The following is a 7,268-nucleotide window of genomic DNA, read 5'->3' on the forward strand; positions in this document are numbered from 1 at the left end:
TATTTAACTTTTAAGTCATATTTTTCTTTTGATGTTTATCATCATTTCTGGGAGGAAACGTTTAGACAATGTTTTATCCTGGGTTCCCAGGTGATAGAGCCGGAGGCAAAACGTATGGACTAATATTTATCAGAGAATACGCTCCCCAGGGAGCAGGAATGGCGGCAAGGGCAGCAGAGTGGGGGGCGGGGGGCGAGGGGAGAAGTCACCAAGCCCCCAGGCCAGCCGCCACAGGCTCCATCTCAAGGGACATTTTTCTGAGAGGCCTTTTGGAGGACGGACACTCGAGGTGGTCCACTATGTGCGAGAGAGAGGAAGAAACTATTGCTTCTTCGCTTCCATTTCTCCTTGGTCAAAAGTTTGCATCTCAGGCTGGCGTTAACTCCACCACACTGGCAGTCATGCCTGCCTGAGTGGTCCAAGCATCCTTAGCCCTGCCAGGAGGAAGCCCAGCCCGGGCAGCGCTGCCAGGCTGCACCTGTGTGAAGTCAGGCGACAGCAGCCTCTGGGGCCAAACTAGTGCCCCAAAGCCCCAGTGGAAGGCACAGCTTCGAGGATCTTAAAAGGTGCTTAAGAGGTGTCAGCTCAGAACATAATATTGAAGTATTTCAGGGATTACTTTACTTTGCAAAAATATCCATTTGTGTTTATTTTCTCTGTCACTTTTCATAAGAATAGAGTCAAAAGCAATCCATCAAAATGGCACACTTAGGAATTCTTAGCATCTGTAGATGCTGAACGCTAAAACTACTGTCGACTGAAAAATAAATGCACAACTTAAAAGGGAGAATTATGTTTTATTCGACAGACTCCCTGAGGAGCTAAGCCTGGGAGGCAGCCTCTCAGACAGCTCTGAGGGACTGCTCTGAAGCGGTGGGGGAGAAGCCAGTGTATAGAGGAGTTTTTGCAACAAAAACCACGAGGTCAGAACATCAAAACATTACTGTTAATTAAAGAAAACTAGACATCTCAGGTTAATGAATTTAGGGCTTTTCTGTGTATGGGAAGATGCAAGAGTCTGGGTTCACTGAAGTCATCCCTTTGAGATGCATCTTAACATCTAGGGCCAGTACCCTGCTTTTCTCCATCCTGAATCCCTGCAGGGTGCACCACTGGGGGTGGCTGCAGGGGCTGGCTGATGGCTTTATGGCCCCAACATCCTTTGTTTACTGATATGGCAGGTGACATTCTTCATCCATACCATCCAGCCTTGACTCTTCCAGATTCTGTGCCCAAGTTTGTGGACAGTGGCCCTTCTGTCTTGTCATTCATTCATTCATTCAGCAGATATACTATTGAGCATCTACTCTGTTGCCAGGCTCTCTTTTAGACTCTGGAGATACAGTGATGAACACAGACAACTCCCTAGCTCTTGTGACACTATATTCTGATGGAGGAAGCTGTTAATAACCAGGTAGGCTAAAAAAAAATAAGTAACTTCAGATGAAGAGGAGGGATACGAGAGAAATACAACAGGGTGATGAAATAGTCTTGTAGGTTCTGTGACTCTAGATCTGGCTTAATTTTTTCATGGCTGGCCACTGGTTTTAAAGTCTTGCTGTAACTACAAGAGTATATGGCCTGTGAACTCCTTCACGCATTGAGGGGAGCTTTTATCTTCTCTTCCTCAGTGTCTTCCTCAGTGCCCGTTTTAAGCATGACTGTTAATAAGAGATACGTCTAAGTCCAACAAACAATGTCTTCTTGAGGATTGGTGAGATGATCATTTGAGGCATAAGAAACCTTCTTTCATCACCCCCCTCCCCACATCACATGATGCCTGCAGGTTCTGCCCAGGAATGTTCCCTAGGAGGTGTTCTGTCGTAAAAGTTCAATGGCTTCTAAAGAAGAATTTGGCCTGTCCATTTTAACCAGAAGTTTGTTCTTGTATTATTAGATCTAGATATATATTTGGAATAAGGACTGTCACAACCCAATTCCAAATAAGCTCCATTTGTAAACTTTGTTATTTTTCACGCCAGTGTATTCCTCACACTCTCAAAGGAAAGAGAAAAAAGAGAAAGCAAAGCTATATAACCAAACAAGATTTTTAGAAGTCTTTCTGGTTTTGCTGTATCCACACATTATTGGTCAGAATAGGCTAGCTTATGCTGCAGTAACAAATAATCTCAAAATCTCAGTAGCTTAACATACCAGAGGTTTCTTTCTTACTCACAAAACATCTGCTGTGGGTCCATATAACTCTTTAGAGCAAGCTTTTCTTCATGTATGACTCAGCAATCCAAGCCGTGCATCTCAACAGGAGTCCCACTCAAGCACCAGGCAGCTTTTCCATGCCTTGGCCTGGAGATGACACACATCATTCCCAACCACTGCCCATTAGCCAGAACCAATCATATAACCTTGTCTACCAGCGAGGATGCTGGGAAACGTAGGAGAGCAACGTGGGAATGTTTGCAGAACCCCACTGTCTCTCCCACACTGGTCACTATGGGTATCAAGGAAAGAACACACAAAGCAGGAGGTGTTCATGGGCCCTTTGCCTGCCTTACTATCCTACCAGCGTCAACTTAGGGGGTCCTGTGAGGTTCTTACTCAATTTCACACAACAGGTAGAATTAGTTGGGAAGGACACCTGGCAGAGTATCTCACCCAGATTCTGCCACCACCACCCCCATCCATGGTTATGGCTATTATTTCTCCTTGAAGTTGTGATTTCCACAAGACAGCTCACCCAAAGTACAGATGTTCCCCTGAAACTGTTTAAAATACTTTCATGACAAGTTCTGGAAATAAGGCCAAAAACATGTGTGCCAACAACCCATTTCAGTCATTTTGTGAGATGGTTACAAATGTAAGCACGTCGATTTTTATTTTGTTTTACATTTTGCTCGGATTCAGGGGGGCCAGATACCATGATTTGATATTCACCTTGGGAAAGAGGAGCCTGGCATCTGGCAGGTTCTGCTGTGATAGGAACAGACTCTGCAAACTACTAAAGACCCTCCTTAGGGTCCTGCTCCTGTAGCTGAGGGAAGAGAATAGAAACTCTGTGTGTGTGTGTTTGACAATGTGAACAATGAGCATCCCAGTCTTCTTTTCTTTTGTCAATTCTTCCGACAACATACCTCCAAATTAGGATGGTAAGCCCTAATCAGAAACTTCTGGAAAAGAAGTGGATTGGATAAGGGAAGAGGCGGAGGAGAGAAAGTATGCCCATTCTCGAGTTAGTGCCTGCCAAAATGTTAACAGGTCATTTTATTCTCTATTTTCAGGCTCTCTTGAATGTTTTTCATTCATTCATTCAACTAATATTAGGGACCAGTCTTGGTCCCTATGAAAAGCACTGAGGAATCAGTGATGGGAAAAATGAACCCCTCCCTTGCTCAAGGAGGTTCAGTCTAGTGTGGGCACCAAGCAGTGTACAGATCACTACAGAAACAAACCTATAACTTGCCAATTGTGGGTCTGTGCTTGTTTGTTCTCGAAGCTATTTTCTGCTGTTCCCCTGATCTGCTGCATTTCCTCCACCCTCTGGCTTTCTGGTCAGTTCAGCCGACAGAAGGCACTGGCAAGACTGGAGGGTGGGAGGAGGGGAAAAGCCACGAGCTTCTCCTCCCTCACCACATTTCCTCCGGACAGCCCTGGCTATGGCTCTAACTCACACCCTGTGGCTTCCCCCCCCCCCCCCAAGTTTCCAGTGCCTCCCAGGCCTCCCCAGCTCTTCAGCTCTAATAATATTCTTCTTCATCACCCCTCCAGACCCAAGGATGGCAGGGGCTTCCAACAGTCATCTCCCCCGTGTTTAGCATCTCTGCAACCATTCTTCATTAAGTTTCCTCCGGTATGGGTTTACTTCCTGTTTACTATTATTACTTCCATAATAGTAAACACTGTGATGATGGCCCCCCAAAAAGGTATATTGTGACAAGAGAATATATAATGAGGACTCTGTCATTGTCGTCATGGACAGAGGAGGCTTTTTGGAGGAAGTGACATTTGAGCTGAGATTTGAGGGCTGAATCAGAGTTAAATAGGCAAAGGATGTGGGTAAGAGCATTCCTAGGAGAGACAGCAGCCTGGGCAAAGGCCCTGAGGCAGAGGAGCTGAGAGCCATCTAGAAATGGAAATAAGGGTAGTGATACCTGAGTATAGGGGGCAGAGAGAGGGAGTGTCATAGGATGGGGCCGCAGAGTTAGGAACAGACTGGATCACACAAGCCCTACAGACCATGCTGAGGACTTCATCTGACAATGGGAAGCAACAGAGGGCTTTAAGCAAAAGAAGATGCTATGCATTTTTAAAGGACCACTCTGTCTATAGTGCAAAGGGTATGAGAGAAGCGGGTGAGAGTGGATTTGAAGAGTCTGCTTAGGAGGTACTGCAACAGCTCAGGCAAAAGGAGATGGCAGCTCGGGCAAAGGATAGGATTAGAAATGGAGAAAAGTGGATGGACTCAAGAGATATTTAGGAGAGCAATCGACAGGACCAGGTGACTGATGAGTTAGGGAGAGGTGACGGAGAGAGGGACACCAAGGATGACTTCTGGGGTTTGGCTTACACAGGTGGGTGGATGGATGGTGTGCCATTCACCAGGACAGGAAACACTGAGGAGGAATGGGTTGTGTGTGCACGTATGGGGTGAGGAAATGGATCACGCGTTTGGTTTCGCTCACATTGAATTTAAAGTGCCTTAGCGGTATCCAGAGGCATTTGTCTCTAGTAGGCAGCTGGATAGATGGCGCTGGAGCAGCTCCATGGCAGGTTGGATTATTGTTCCTAATTCTTCACTCCCCTGGAATAGGATTTTACACCCACATCCTTTGCCACGTAACTTCGAAGTGACTCCCACAGTAGCCTTGGCCATGTAACTGTCTATGATCAGTATAATATTGGTGGACGAGATGTAAACAGAGACTTTAAATACGCTTTCATGTTTGGCTTTTGATCTTCCATGAGCCGTTTCAGGGAGCCCCTGGCCCTCCAGCCTAAGCCGCAGCATGAGGCCACGTGGAGCTGACCTGGACACGACCCGAAGCCTGGGTCCAGCCTGACCCAGCTGAGCACCGCCTTGCTTAGCTGGCCTGAAGAACTGTAAGCATTGCTGTAAAACACTGAACGTTTGAAGTTGTTATGCATCAGAAACCGAAGAATGTTGTTCAAGGGCAAGGACCAGACAGTCCTCCCAGGGATCACAACCATTATGGAATCTGGGGGCACGTTCATTTCGGATAAAGCTGGACCAACTTTTCTTTGACTGCCCCTCTGTCTTCTGGCCCAGGTAGTTCACCTCATCTGAATATCTTTAACCCCTCCTTCTGTTGCGCTCCAACTAGGTTGATGATCATGTACTTGGGTTCCAAAACTGTGTCACTGGGTTCGCTCCCAAACCCTACGTTCTCTATCCATCTTTTCTTTAAATATTTATTTGTCTGCGCCGGGTCTTAGTTGTGGCATGTGGGATCTAGTTTCCTGACCAGGGGTTGGACCCAGGCCCCCTACATTGGGAGTGCAGAGTCTTAACCACTGAACCACAAGGGAAGTCCCTCACTATCCCTCTGTTGACATCTATGGTACATTCTGACTCGGTATGTCTTTGAGTGGCAATGGCTATGCCTTTCAAAAATTTGCTCTTTAAATAGGACCTTCAATGCCTTGGGCCAGAGTCAATCAGAATATCCTACTATGTGGATTTGACATCTTTGCCAAGGGAAGGCTTCATCTATATCACAAGCGTGACAGACTACATCCATCAGTGTGGAAACCATGCAACTTTTTCCAAATGAGAGTGGAAGGCCTTGAAACAGGATCTTTTCTGAAGGCTCAATTCACGTTTCTTGACAGGAGGAGGAGAAGGTGAACATCTATGTTATGCACGTTGCTTCATTGTTCCTCCAATTGGAATTTGCTCCAGCTTTTTTAGCTCATATTCTCAATCTCTTTCTTTCTCTTTCTCTCTTTCTCATTCCTTTCCTCTCTCTCCACCTAGTCTCTGTTCATTAATAAAAGCTCTCTTTACTTAGTTTGGAATAAAAGAAACACCTTAAAATATTTAGGTAAATCTCTTGTCCCGTCCTGTGCTAATTCCTTATATTATTCATTACCATAACAGAAGTTTATATTCATTTCCTTTCATTCCGCCGCTTCTCTTTGTGTTTGAAGAATTCTCTCATATCCATTACATTCTGTAATCCGACTCTATTTCATAAATGACTCCCTTCATCTTTCAGAGGACTGTCTAATGAGTTTTTCCCTTTCTCCACTTTAAATCAACCTGCAATGATGTTTAAGACCCACAATGGTTCTAATGCAAAGGTCAGGAAAGACCTCATGGCATTCACAGCTTCTTCACTGAGTATTTCAAAGAGTCCCCAGGCAGGGCTGGAGGGCCTGGGTCCCAGCCCCAGCTTGTGCACTGGGTAGATTTGTCACCCTAGGTAATGTTCTTCTTAGCTTTAAAATAGAGATAATATCATGCTATTTAGTGTACGTGATTGTTGAACTAATTAAACTGAGCAAGAAAAAATTTTGATATGTTTAAATATCAGGAACTGTAGCTGTTAGGAGTGTTTTGGGGGTAAAAGAAGCAAACAACGCAACTCACAGTAACTTTAAGAATTGGGTTTATTTTTCTCGTAGAACAAGCCTAGAGTAGGCGATCACTGGGGTTGGTTCAGGGATCAACAGTCTCCTCTGCCCCCTTTATCAGGAGAGCACAGACTTCCCAGAACGGTGCACACCCTGTACAGACTTGCACTTATTTCTCATGGGCTAGGCGTGGGTCATATGGTCTCATCTAGCTCAGCGGAGCCTTGACAGTTGAGTATTTGGAAGTCAGCAAATGGCAAGAAGCAGAGAGTTGAGAATATTGGGGGCGATGGGGTGGCGTGGGGGAGGGATTATTTAAAGTTATCTGGCACAGAAAGCTTTGAATTACAGCCACATTAATGCACCCACAATTCTGGTACTAGTTCCAGTGTGTGGGTCTTCTCCCCACACCAAGCAATTCTCTGACACCAGCTGGGTGTCCTACAATTCAATTCAATTCTGACACTGTCTACTTGGAGATAGCATCATATCCCACAGGTTAAGGGCTCAGTCCCACGAGACTGTCCCCCAGCCCTAGGATGTCAATCACCAAGTCCAGGTTGTCACCTGTGCTTCTGACTGTCTAGCTATAGATTGGAGGTTCCAATGACCCTCTCCTTGGGTTTGATTAATTTATTAGAACAGCTCCCAGAACTCAGAGACACATTTTACTTACAAGATTACAGGTTTGTTATAAAAGGAGCAGCCAGGGCTTCCCT

Source organism: Monodon monoceros, unplaced genomic scaffold, assembly GCF_005190385.1.
Source record: "Monodon monoceros isolate NGI ecotype Baffin Bay Population unplaced genomic scaffold, NGI_Narwhal_1 Super_Scaffold_16, whole genome shotgun sequence".
Classification (NCBI taxonomy): Eukaryota; Metazoa; Chordata; class Mammalia; order Artiodactyla; family Monodontidae; genus Monodon; species Monodon monoceros.